Source organism: Chrysemys picta, chromosome 2 (genome assembly GCF_011386835.1).
Source record: "Chrysemys picta bellii isolate R12L10 chromosome 2, ASM1138683v2, whole genome shotgun sequence".
NCBI classification, from domain to species: Eukaryota; Metazoa; Chordata; order Testudines; family Emydidae; genus Chrysemys; species Chrysemys picta.
The window spans coordinates 235,242,867-235,255,797 of NC_088792.1; the positions used below are offsets into that span (position 1 = coordinate 235,242,867).

Consider the following 12,931-nt stretch of genomic DNA (forward strand, 5'->3'; position numbering starts at 1 on the left):
AACAACCTACAGGGAGGGCAGTACTTTAAACTAACACGAGGACATGTGCCTGGAAGCCTATTCCCATTTCCTTCCAGCCAGCCCTGTCCACTTTCAGGCCTTTTGGGCTCCCTGATGGTATAGATAGCTTGTGCTGCCATGCTGCAGGTGGACATTCTGCTGCCAAAGGCCCACAGTCTGGTTTCCACCAGCTTCTCTGGGCCATGTTGCAGTCATTTACCAGTGTCACCTTTGAATTTTTCACCCCCACCCCCTGCACTTCACACTGGAGCTTAACGGCAGAAGCACTTGCCTGGCACATCCTACACCTATGTCTAGCAAAGGATGCTGGACAGGGTATTCATAGGAATGAAATGTCTGTTGTGGAATCTACGCTGAAAATTCCTCTGTGAGTTAGTTCACAAAGCTTAGTCTGAGAAACGCTTCCCGATTTTGTTACAGAGATGACCTCAGTCTATTGTCCACTTCAAGGTTTTCTTTTTCTCATTCTTAGGACGACTGGTGAAGTGACATTTCAGTATCTGTTAATATAAGCCCACACAGGTAAAAATAATGTGTGATCACTTATTATTGAAGTAGTTCCTTAAAATGTTCATGTATCTGTTTTCTTATGAGGTGGAAAGACACTAGTTCTACCCTGTGAGGATTACTACAAAATATCAACAAAAATTTGTTGGAATTTTTCAATGAACTTAACTTGACTGCATTGGTATCCCTTTTGTGCTCACTTTCAATAATTTTCTTACAAACCAATTCACTGGCAGCTATATTACATGAGTGAACATAAAAGGACAGGATTTCTGAAAGGCTAATCTTGCAGGATACTTTCACGCAGCAAATTTCAAATTGATAATTACAAGTACTTGCACTGGAAACTTGATTCTCAGATCATGCAAAACTTGGGTTTGGAAGTTTTCTACCAAAAGCTACACAATCCCCCTGGTTTTACCTGAAAGTTGAGTCAGGTTCACTTACGGTCCAGTTAAAACTCCTCCGACTTTCAGCTAGGAGGGGAGATGTGACGTAGGGGGGATTTTCCCTTGTTATGTTGTATGTGAGCCTATGTGAGTCTAACTGTTTTGCATGAATGCTGTGTGTGCTTCAGTTTCCCTTTGTATTGCACCAACGTCTAGGTGGTGGGAATAAGGGTATGTGACTTTTGCGGGGATACTCCAGCTGCCTGCATGGATGCTATGGCTGCCCCTTCATAACCTGAGACCCAGGACGGGGATGTGACCAGGTGACTCTTGGCCCAGGAAGCAAGACAAAGGCCGGAGGAGGAACAAGGGGCAGGGCAGGGGAAGCGAGTCTGTCTCGCCACAGGGGGAGAGCCAGAGCCCTGGCTCTGGGCTCCCCTCCCCCCACAAGATGGACTTTGCTGAAAGTCACTGATTTCTGTGCTAACAAGTTCTGTCCTACGCTGTGTTCCTGTTGACTAATAAACCTTCTGTTTTACCGGCTGTCTGAGAGTCACATCTGACTGCGGAGTTGGGGTGCAGGGCCCTCTGGCTTCCCCAGGAGCCCCACCTGGGAGGACTCGCTGAGGGAAGTGCACGGTGTAGAAGGAGCTGCTGAATGCTCTGAGGTCAGACCCAGGAAGGTCAAAGCTGTGTAAGCTTCTTGCCTTGGAGACACTATGCTCAGAGAGGAGGCATGTTCCCCCAGAGTTCTGGCTGGCTTCATATGGAGTAGTTCCAGAGCATCGCCTTGGTGACTCCATGACAACTGGTGAAAGACGTGGGATAAACTGCACCCCGTGGACAGAACATCCTGCAGTAAGTGACTGGGGAGCAGTAAAACGAAGGGGGATTAGCGAGAGATGGGTGTGCTGAAGAGTCTGAAAGGTGCAGTTCCAGGCGGTGGGGGAGCCTATGGCTTAACCCTGAGAGAGGTGGACGCCCGAGAAGTACTGTCGCACTGAAGGGGTTCCTCCCAGAGATCGTGGGGAACTGAGAGAGCACAGGCCTGTGAGTCCATGACCACTTGGGAACAGCATGGAGATAGTTATAGGCTATCTCCTTAAGAAGGACATTATGGGGCTGTGCAGAGAGAGAGGGCTGCGCATTGAAAAGTTCACTAAGGCGCAGCTGATTGCTCAGTTGGAAGAGGAGGATTGCTCTAAGGAGCTGGTTCCTGACCCAGCTGGGGCTGTGAGAGAGCCTGGGAGCAGCCAGGCAGCCCCAGGGCTCGCATCGGATCCTGACCCAGCTGGGGCGCGAGAGAAGCTGGGAGCAGCCGGCGTCCCAGAGACCCATGTCAGCGATCAGCAGGGGGTCTCCACTGGGTTCTCCGTCAGTGGATCTGAGACGGATGGAATTGTAGCTGAGATTGAAGGAGTCAGAGGACCATGAGAGACAGGGAAGGCATGAAGCAGAACAGCAGGAGAGACACAGGGAACATGTGGGAACACAGGGAACTGATGATGGCTGAGTTGAGAAGCAGAAGGACCTGTCCAGGGGTGAGTGGGGATGAACCATGGGATACCAATTCTGCAGGGAACCTCGACACTAAATTGCTGCCCCAGGTTAAGGAGGGCAAAGATATAGATGCCTGTCTCGCGGCCTTTGGGAAGGCTGGCAATTGGAACCAGGCTGGCCCTGCAGAAAGGCTCCGGTGTCTAGATCCCTTCCTGGGTCTTAAGGCCATAGAGCTATTTAGCCAGATGGGTGGGGTGGCAGACTGGCTCCCACTATATATGGCTGTGTGGACTTTCCTGGGCTCAGGCCCCTAGGATCCCCAGTGGGAGTGGAAGGTGGTGATCAATGGGGAGACATTCCTGGGGTGGCAAGATCCTGGGACAGAGAGAACTGTTGTCAGGCCCTGGGTAGTGCAGCCTCACCAGATGCTGAGGGGCTGTGTGACCGGGGTGGAGGTCCCAGGGATGAAGCCCCTCACCCTGCCTATGGCCTAAATCCCTGTGCAGACACAGGAAGGGTTGGGCTGGCTGGTAGTTGGGGTTTTCCAAGATATCAGCTGTGACCTCCTGCTGGGGAATGGCTTGTCTATTTGGGACAGGATCCAGGCCCTGCTCCTGTAACGGCCGAAGATTTGAATTTGAATCCAGGGAACCAATCGGCTGAGACTGAAGCAGTCAGCGAAAATGCAAATGACCTGGCTGGCAGGGGGGAGGAGCTGCTAAGCTCAGGATACCTCCGGTCATAACCAGAGCCCTGGAGCTGAGTGGGACAGAGGGATACTTCCCACCCCCTTGCACACGGGGGAGGTGGCTCATGCTGGCTCTGATGCTGTGAGCAAAGCAGCGGGCTCGCTGCCTGCTCTCATTGGAACGGTAGGGTCAAAGCTGAGCCCAGGGGGATCAGAGACCCCAGCTGAGTGTGGGGAACCAGAGCTGGGGCAGGACAGCTGCCAACCAGGGCTGCCTTGTCCAGAGGTGCAAAAGGCCTGGGACAAGGGTAAAGCAGCCTTGAGACACCAGCCTGTCATAGAGGAGCCTTTTCAGAAGGTAGCCCTAGACATGGTGAGGGATGAATGGGAGGGGAAAGCCTTCCCTGATGGAGAATCAGTGGTGGAGTATATACTGACTTTCCGGGAAAAGCTCGCTGAGCTCATGGGTCTGGCCAGGGAGATCCTAGCCAGGGCCCAAGGGAGGCAGAAGGTCAGGTACGACCGCTTAGCCTATGGCACTGGGGACCAGGTGAGTGTTCTCATCCCAGTGAGGAAGAATAAGTTGCAAGCTGTCTGGGACAGGCCCTTCAAGGTCATCAAGCAGCTGAATGAGGAGAATGATGTGGTGGAACTGCCCACCCGGGCTCAGAGCCACCAAGGAGACCAGGTCAACATGATGAAGCCATAATGTGACAGGGAGAGGCTGGTACTGGTTGTGTGTGGCCAGTGGGAGAAGTGGGAAGATCCGCTGGGCGGGTCTCTTCTCTAAGACAGAAGCGACCTGTTGGTGAAATCAATTCCCCTCTCTGACCAGCTAACTCCTGCCCAGCAGGCAGAGATCAGAGAGACACTGCATTCGTACCACCAGCTGTTTTCCAACTGGCCTGGGCTCACTAACCGAGCTGTCCACTGGGTGGAGACAGGAGCCAGCCCTCTCATCTGGTGTTCCCCATTCAGCATAACTGGGAACATAGCCCAGGCCCTGGAGGGAGAGGTCAGAGACATGCTGGTTTTAGGGGTGATCCAGCCATCCACCAGCCCCAGGGGCCTCTTCCATGGTGCTGGTCCCCAGGAAGGATGAGTTGATCTGATTCTGTGTGACCTATTGGAAGATCAATGCCATCACCATGTCTGGTGCCTGCCCATGCCTAGGCCTGATGGGATCCTGGATGGGTTTGGAGGGACTCGGTACCCCATGACCAGGGATCTCACCAAAGGCTACTGGCAGGTGCTTTTGGATTCAGATGCCAGTTTGAAATAGGGTGACCAGACGTCCCGATTTTATCGGGACTGTCACGATATTTACTTGTTTGTCCCGCGTCCCGACCGATGTTTGGTCGGGACACTGGACAAAGAAGCAATTTTTGCCCTCCACTCCGGCTCGCGCCTCCCTCCCCGCCCCGACTCCACCCCCTCCTTCCCCGATTGGATAGCTCCCCTGGCCCCGCCTCTTCCCCACGCACACCGCTTGCGCGCTGATCAGCTCTATGGCGGCGGCGCAAGCGCTGGAGGGAGGCGGGACACCAGCGTGTGTGGCGCGGCCGCCATGAAGATTAAGAGGGTGGTGCGGTGCAGCAGCTGCGCCTGGAGGCCAGCGGAGGAGGGATGTGTGGAGGGGGGATGGAAGGAGGGGGGTCGGGCAGTTGCTCCGAGTCTGCGCCTCTCTCTTGGCGCGGTGGCTGTGGGGGGTCTGGGGTGCGGGCGCTGTAACCCGAAACCTCCCGCCCGTGAGTGGAGCGGAGGCGGCGGGGGAAGAAGGAAGCGGCTCGGCTCGGCAGTCCCACACACACCAAGGGGGGAGCGCTCCGGTTTATTCACTGGAGCTTATGGCAGCTAGAGGGTGGAGAAGGGGGGGGTCTGTGCCTCCTTTGCGGGGCTCTCTCGGCCCCGGGTGGGTTCTCGCTGCCCCCTGCTCCTGCGGCCTTCCCGACCCCACCCCCCGGGACTTTGCCTCCTGCACCAGCCTTTGAGTGCAGAGGCAGGACAAGCCCGTGCCGGGAGGGAGGCTGGTTTTTAGGGCAGAGGAGCAGCCGAGCGCTACATCTCTGATTGCAGAGCCGGGGGGCAGCCAGCGGCTCCAGAGGGTTGGGGCGGGGGCGGGGCTCTGGCAGCTTTTTTTTTTTTTTGCCGCCCCCCCCCCCCCGGCGTCCCGATATTTCATCTTCGGTATCTGGTCACCCTAGTTTGAAACCTGCTTTTGCCACCCCTATGGGGCTGTACAAATCTCCGGTCCTACCTTTTGACCTCAAGGAGGCGCCGGTCGCCTACCAGTGCCAGCGGGATCAGTTACTGAGGGGGAAGGAGAATTTTACCCTAGCGTACATTGATGATATTTGTGCTATTAGCCAAACCTGTTAGGACCATGTGTCCCAGGTGAAGAGGGGGCTGAGTTGCCTCCAGGATGCAGGGCTGACTGTAAAAGCTAGGACATGCAAGGTGGGGATGGCAGAAGTGTTGTATCCGGGCCACAAGGTGGGAGGCGGCTGCCTAAAGCCAGAGACAGCCAAGGTAGGGGTGATCAGAGACTGACCTGCTCCCCAGACTAAGAAACAGGCCCAGGCCTTTATTGGGATGGCAGAGCACTACCAGAGGCTTGTGCCCAACTTTAGCTCTGTATCAGCTCCCATCACTGAGCTATGCAAGAAGGGTAAGCCAGACAAGCTGGTCTGGACTGGGCAGTGCCAGAGGACTCTCTGCATGCTGAAGGAGGATCTGGTCAAGTGCCCGGTGCTGGGAAACCCAGATTTTGACAAGCCCTTTATGGGGTTCACCGATGCCCCAGACACAGGGCTTGGCGTGGTGCTGAAGCAGGCCAATGCAAAGGGTGAAAAACACCCCCATCATGTATCTGAGCAGGAAGCTGCTGTCCTGGGAGCAGGGCTATGCAGGCACAGAGAAGGAATGCTTGGCCATGGAGTGGGCTCTTAAATGCCTGCAGCCAGATCTATTTGGGCAGTATTTCATTGTGTACATGGACCACTCGCCCTGCTGTGGCTGCACCAGATAAGAGGGGCCAATGCCAAGCTCCTGAAGTGGAGTCTGTTTTTCCTGGATAATGAGATGGAGATGGTCCACATTAAGGGGAGTGCAAATGTTATAGCTGATGCTTTGTCTCAGAGAGGGAGGCCTGAACTTCCCCAGGTCACTGGCTAAAGTGATCCCGCTCAGTTCGGTCTCGCAGGGGGGAGAGATGTGACGTAGTGGGGATTTCCCCTTGTTATGTTGTATGTGAGCCAATGTGAGTCTAACTGTTTTGCATGAATGCTGTGTGTGCCTCAGTTTCCCTGTGTATTGCACCAATGTCTAGGTGGTGGGAATAAGGGTGTGTGACTTTTGCAGGGGCAGCTCCAGCTGCCTGCATGGATGCTGTGGCTGCCCCTTTGTTACCTAAGACCCAGGAGAGGGACGCAGGCCCAGGAAGCGAGGCAAAGGCCGGAGGAGGAGCAAGGGGCAGGGCAGGGGCCAGGCAGCTGGAGGCAAGTCTGTCTCGGCTGGCTTGGGGTGCCGGGGGAGGGCCAGAGCCCTGGCTCTGGGCTCCTTTCCCCTCAAGGTGGATTTGGCTGAAAGTCACTGATTTCTGTGCTAACGCTATGTTTCTGTCGACTAATAAACCTTCTGTTTTACCAGCTGGCTGAGATCACATCTGACTGCAGAGTTGGGGTGCAGGGCCCTCTGGCTTCCTCAGGAGCCCCGCCTGGGTGGACTCACTGTGGGAAGCGCACGGTGTGGAAGAGGCTGCTGAATGCTCTGAGGTCAGACCCAGGAAGGTTGAACTGTGTAAGCTTCTTGCCTGGGAGACAATATGCTCAGAGAGGAGACATGCTCCCCTAGAGTCCTGGCTGGCTTCATATGGAGTAGTTCCAGAGCATCACCCTAGTGACTCTGTGACAGGAAATAATTGTGATATTCCTTGTTTGGAGTCCAAAATATCCCCTTCTCTCCCTTCATACAACCTGGCAGTTCCACTGGTCGGTATATGAGGGATGGAGCCATGGATCTGCCTACTGCTTGCTTCTCCCCTACCCATTCATGCCCTGTGCACAAAACATATGCTCCTCCCAGCTGTCAGTGCTAAGATCTGGGTAGCCTTATTGCTGCTGTGCCAGGGGTAGGAATCCTTAGTCTTCACTTCTCTCCAATGTTACTGCTTTAAGACTAGTCACAACCTATCCCGTGGTTTAAGTGTAATGATGAATCATTATAACTAAACTTGTGGCCAGCTACATTTAAATGCCATTAGATCCAGAATGGGCAGATATTTCACCAGTCTCTTAGATACTCCTGGTCCTGTGACAGTTCATTGTATCGCATTGTTACATAGTAGTAGATAAGCAGTATGCTAATTAGGTCTTAGAACTGCCCTTAGAGATAAAATTTAATCTCCAGTTCAATAGTGGTTAATGAGAAATTGTTCATTATCGATATGTTAGAATAAACTGTTTTAATGGGACTAGCAAAATAAACCCTCCATTTTACAGACAATGAGAAAGAAGATTTACAGTGACACGTTTAAACCATTATTTGCTGTCTGTGAGGGGGTGGGAGCAATTTGGCAGGAACACCTGCAGTTCCAGGCTGGTTTTTAGAGTGTTTAAGCATGAAATGACAGAAAGGCCTTGAAGCTAGTAACCTGTGACTGGGCTGAACTCTGGGAAATAACAATGTTTATTTTCTAGCCACTGTCTTCTACAGGAAACAGCAGCAAGAAACTTAGGGTAACAGTCTAATCTATAGTGGCTGGCTCTCCCTAGGTGTAGCTTAAGTCTTTCAGGAAATAAAGCACAGGTTTCACAGAAGTAAATAAAACTTGACTTCTGTCCAAACACATGACCTTTTATTTGTTTTACAGAGTCCACAGTTGTGTGGAGTTTAGAGAAGGAAAAAAGTAACAGGGTTAATTCACTCAGCTGTTTGTATTTTGTGCAATGAAAAAGCAAATATTTAAAATATTATACCTCATTAAATACACATGGGAAGTTATGCCAGGTCTATTTAGGGCGGGGTGGCCAAACTTTTGGCCAAAGGGCCACATCTGGGCATAGAAATTGTATGGCAGGCCATGACTGCTCACAAAATTGGGGGTTGGGGTGTGGGAGGGGGTGAGGGCTCCAGCTGGGGGTAAAAGCTCTGGGATTGGGCTGGGGATGAGGGGTTTGGGGCACAGGAGGTGGCTCCAGGCTGGGGCAGGTGGTTTGGGGATGGGGGAGGGTGAGGGCTCTGGGCTGGGATCGAGGGGTTTGGAGGGCAGGAGGGGGATCAGGTCTGGGGCAGTGGGTTGGGGTGCAGGCTCTGGGCAGCACTTACCTTAAGAAGCGCCGGGAAGCAGCAGCACGTCTCCCCTCCGGCTCCTACACAGAGGCGCAGTGCCGGCCAGGCAGCTCTGCCCCATCTGCAGGTGCCACCCCTATAGCTCCCTTTGGCCATGGTTCCTGGCCAATGGGAGCTGCAGAGCCAGCGCTTGGGGCGGGGGCAGCGTGCAGAGCCTCCTGGCTGCCCCTACATGTAGGAGCCAGAGGGGGGACATGCCGCTGCTTCCGGGAGCCGTGTGGAGCTACGGCACATGCGGCGCGGGGCAAGCCCCCAGCTCTGCTCCCCAGTGGGAGCTCAAGGGCCGGATTAAAAGGTCTGATGGGCCAGATGCGGCCCATGGGCCATAGTTTGCCCAACCCTGATTTAGGGCCAACAGTTAGAGATTACAAAACCTAATATGAGAGGAGGTGCTTCCATGACTCTTTTAAATGCTAATTAAACAGTTTGTGGTTTATCTCAAAACATTCCCTTGCAGCATATATAAGCTCAACATTGCAGCATTGTGCTGCCACATGAGAAAGACAGCAAAACTGAGAAAAACAAAAGTGAAACTGAGTTACCTGAGTTGAATGAAACATGAAAAGGAAACAAAGGCATGAATCAGAAGATTAGATTTTTAAAATGCTGTCATTACTAGTTAACTAAAGTGTTCTACACCGGGAAACTACAGGCCAGTCAGCCTCACCTCAGTCCCTGGAAAAATCATGGAGCAGGTCCTCAAGGAATCAATTATGAAACACTTAGAGGAGAGGAAAGTGATCAGGAACAGTCAGCATGGATTCACCAAGGGGAAGTCGTGCCTGACTAACCTAATTGCCTTCTATGAGGAGATAACTGGCTCTGTGGATGAGGGGAAAGCAGTGGATGTGTTATTCCTTGACTTTAGCAAAGCTTTTGATACGGTCTCCCACAGTATTCTTGCTGCCAAGTTAAAGAAGTATGGGCTGGATGAATGGACTGTAAATTGGATAGAAAGCTGGCTAGATCGTTGGGCTCAACGGGTAGTGATCAATGGCTCCATGTCTACTTGGCAGCCGGTTTTGAGCGGAGTGCCCCAAGGGTCGGTCCTGGGGCTGTTTTTCTTTAATATCTTTATTAATGATCTGGAGGATGGTGTGGACTGCACTCTCAGCAAGTTTGCAGATGACACTAAATTGGGAGGCATGGTAGATACACTGGAGGGTAGGGATTGGATACAGAGGGACCTAGACAAATTAGAGGATTGGGCCAAAAAAAACCTGATGAGGTTCAACAAGGACAAGTGCAGAGTCCTGCACTTAGGACGGAAGAATCCTATGCACTGCTACAGACTAGGGACTGAATGGCTAGGTAGCAGTTCTGCAGAAAAGGACCTAGGGGTCACAGTGGACGAGAGGCTGGATATGAGTCAACAGTGTGCTCTTGTTGCCAAGAAGGCTAACGGCATTTTGGGCTGTAAAGTAGGGGTATTGCCAGTAGATCGAGGAATGTGATTGTTCCCCTTTATTCGACATTGGTGAGGCCTCATCTGGAATACTGTGTCCAGTTTTGGGCCCCACACTACAAGAAGGATGTGGAAAAATTGGAAAGAGTCCAGCAGAGGGCAACAAAAATGATTAGGGGTCTGGAGCACATGACTCATGAGGAGAGGATGAGGGAACTGGGATTGTTTAGTCTCCAGAAGAGAAGAATGAGAGGGGATTTGATAGCTGCTTTCAACTACCTGAAGTGGGGTTCCAAAGAGGATGGAGCTCGGCTGTTCTCAGTGGTGGCAGATGACAGAACAAGGAGTAATGGTCTCAAGTTGCAGTGGGGGAGGTCTAGGTTGGATATTAGGAAACACTATTTCACTAGGAGGGTGGTGAAGCACTGGAATGTGTTACCTAGGGAGGTGGTGGAATCTCCTTCCTTAGAGATTTTTAAGGCCCGGCTTGACAAAGCCCTGGCTGGGATGATTTAGTTGGGAATTGGTCGTGCTTTGAGCAGGAGGTTGGACTAGATGACCTCCTGAGGTCTCTTCCAACCCTGATATTCTATGATTCTCAATGCAGGTAATTTAGAGCATTTTGTACTCCTCCCAACAGTCTGTCTGTCTTTGTCTCTTGTCTTACACTTTGTCCTTATCTCAGAGTTTACAGTCTATCTCTTAAAAAAAGAACAGGAGTACTTGTGGCACCTTAGAGACTAACAAATTTATTAGAGCATAAGCTTTCGTGGACTACAGCCCACTTCTTCGGATGCATTTCACTCTATATGCATCTGAAGAAGTGGGCTGTAGTCCACGAAAGCTTATGCTCTAATAAATTTGTTAGTCTCTAAGGTGCCACAAGTACTCCTGTTCTTTTTGAGGATACAGACTAACACGGCTGCTACTCTGAAGTCTATCTCTTATTCTCTGTCTGTACAGCATCTAGCACAATGGGGTCCTGGTCTGTGACTGTGGTTACTAGGCATTACAGTAATACTACTACTAATAAATGTACACAACACTGTAGGAAATATGTATTCAGAAAGACAAAGTCCCTTCCTTATAAGAGCTACTTACAGAATCACTCAGGTTACCATGGTACCTGAGACAGCAGTTCAAACATAATAAGGGGCAGAGACAATTTCAGTGGTGAGATCAGTACTGGAAATCTTTGCAGAAGAAGTGTGTTTTAAGGAAGGCTATGTGTAACCGGGTGGCTTGCCCCATTGGCTGGAGAGCCTGGGCTGAGCCAACCTGATTACAGAATGAGCATCACCTGAAAGGAATCAGGCAATTCTCCATGAAGAGCAGAAGGTGGCTGCAGTAAAGGGGGGGGAAAGCCAAGTTTATGTGGTGACAAAGCTGGGGAAAGAGTGTGAGTGCCCAGCAGAAAGCTGAGAGAATAAGGAAAAGCTCTCCCGGCAGGGAGGCTCGGGAGATCCTGATGGAAACAACAAAGAGACTGAGACCCAGAGAAGAACTTAAGAGGCTGGGTAGAAAGTGTCCCAGGGAAAACTGAAGTACAGGTAAAGGAGCAGACCTCGCTGTTCACTACAGGGCTCTGGGCCAGGAACTAGAGTAGAGGGTGGAATGGGGCTTCCCTACTGGCCCTGAGGAAAGAGGTGTACAAGCCTATCTGAAGGGTTATTGACAGACTGAATAAAAGCCCCAGAGAGGGGGAAGAATTCTTTTAAAGACATTTTGGGGACTTTTAGTTTGGACAATTGTGACTTTGAAGAGGGTGGACTCTAGAGGGTGACCCTGCCAGAGGGACAAGTCCCTGGAATAGAGGACATCACACTGTCAGAAGGACTCTTGGTGGGTGGTGCCTGAGAACTAAGAACTAATATGCCATGTGTGGCCATGGGGGGTGCCCAGCAACGAGCTGACTTTTACACTAGGCTAGAAAGTGTGTGTGTGGGGGAGAGGTAACACTTGTCACATGGAAGTGGGAGGTTACTTACAAAAGGAGCAACATAGAAGGAGGTGCAAAGTCAAGGCTAACAAATGACATGGAAGAGAGGGAGTGGTTGTGCGAGAGGCTATGATGGCGCACACAATGTGAGGGGGTGTAGGAAGAAATAAGTGCATAGATTGAGGTGAGGGTATATATTGTATATAGAGCATGTGGTCTTGACACTGAGAATTGGGGAGCTTGAACTTGATGCAGAAGGAAAGGGGAACCAGTGAAGGGATTTGAGAAAGGTGATCTTAGCAGCAATATTTGGGAGCAACTGGGTAGGAGAAGTACAGTGGGGGTATACCAGAGAGCTGAAATGGATGATGACCAAGGCATGTGGCACAACATAATGTTGTAAAGTCATAAAGAATCAGTAATGTACAAATCTGATTTCCTTATGCTTAGGTGTATGACCCACCCTGGCATAGAAGGAGTTTATTGAAGCCAGAGAGCAGTTAGCGCATCTGGAGGGTGGGCCAGAACCAATTGTGTGGTTGAATTAAGGATGAATTCTCCCTGAGAGGAATGGGAATGACTACTAAAGGAAGGCATTCAGTGCATAGAAGAGAGGCAAGAGGCCCACGGGGGAGTAGGCTTGGGGATAGTTTCCCAAGAAAGGAGCTCTGGTAAAGGGCCAGGAGAGATGCTGGGAAAGGGCAGGAGTGGAGTAGGGTGACCAGATCACGCAAGACAAATATCGGGACGCGGGGGGAGGGGGGGGTGACGCGGGGGGGGGGGGGGGGCGGGGGGCGGGGCCAAAAAAAAAAAAAACCCTTCATCCGCAAGCGCTGGAGGGAGGCCCGGGAGACTCAGGGGAAGCGCGGGGCCGGGGTGAGTAACAGTCCGGCCTGGTCCCTTGCAGGCAGGACTCAGTTGGGTGGTAGGGCGAGGAGGGGGGCGGCCCGCGGGGCCAGGCGGCGGCTGTTCTCACCCCCGGCCAGCGGGACTCGGGAGCAGCCGCTGCTGCAGCTCCTACTGCCGCGGGGGCAGGAAGCGGCCATGGCGCTCCGCAGCTGCAGCTCTGGCGCCCCGAACCCCCCGAGCCGGGGCCTGCTGCGGGGACCCAGCAGCGCGTACGCTGGGCCCAG

General features: G+C 52.2%; 1 long non-coding RNA gene across 1 annotated transcript in view; it reads left to right on the forward strand.

Annotated features, from left to right (window-relative positions):
• The first annotated feature begins 10,728 nt into the window (after positions 1–10,728).
• LOC135981737 (uncharacterized) overlaps positions 10,729–12,931 on the forward strand; it is a 53,365-nt gene continuing 51,162 nt past the window's right edge. Inside the window, exon 1 of the long non-coding RNA XR_010598899.1 lies at positions 10,729–11,409. This is a non-coding gene — a long non-coding RNA (uncharacterized LOC135981737). The remainder of the gene's footprint in view (positions 11,410–12,931) is intronic.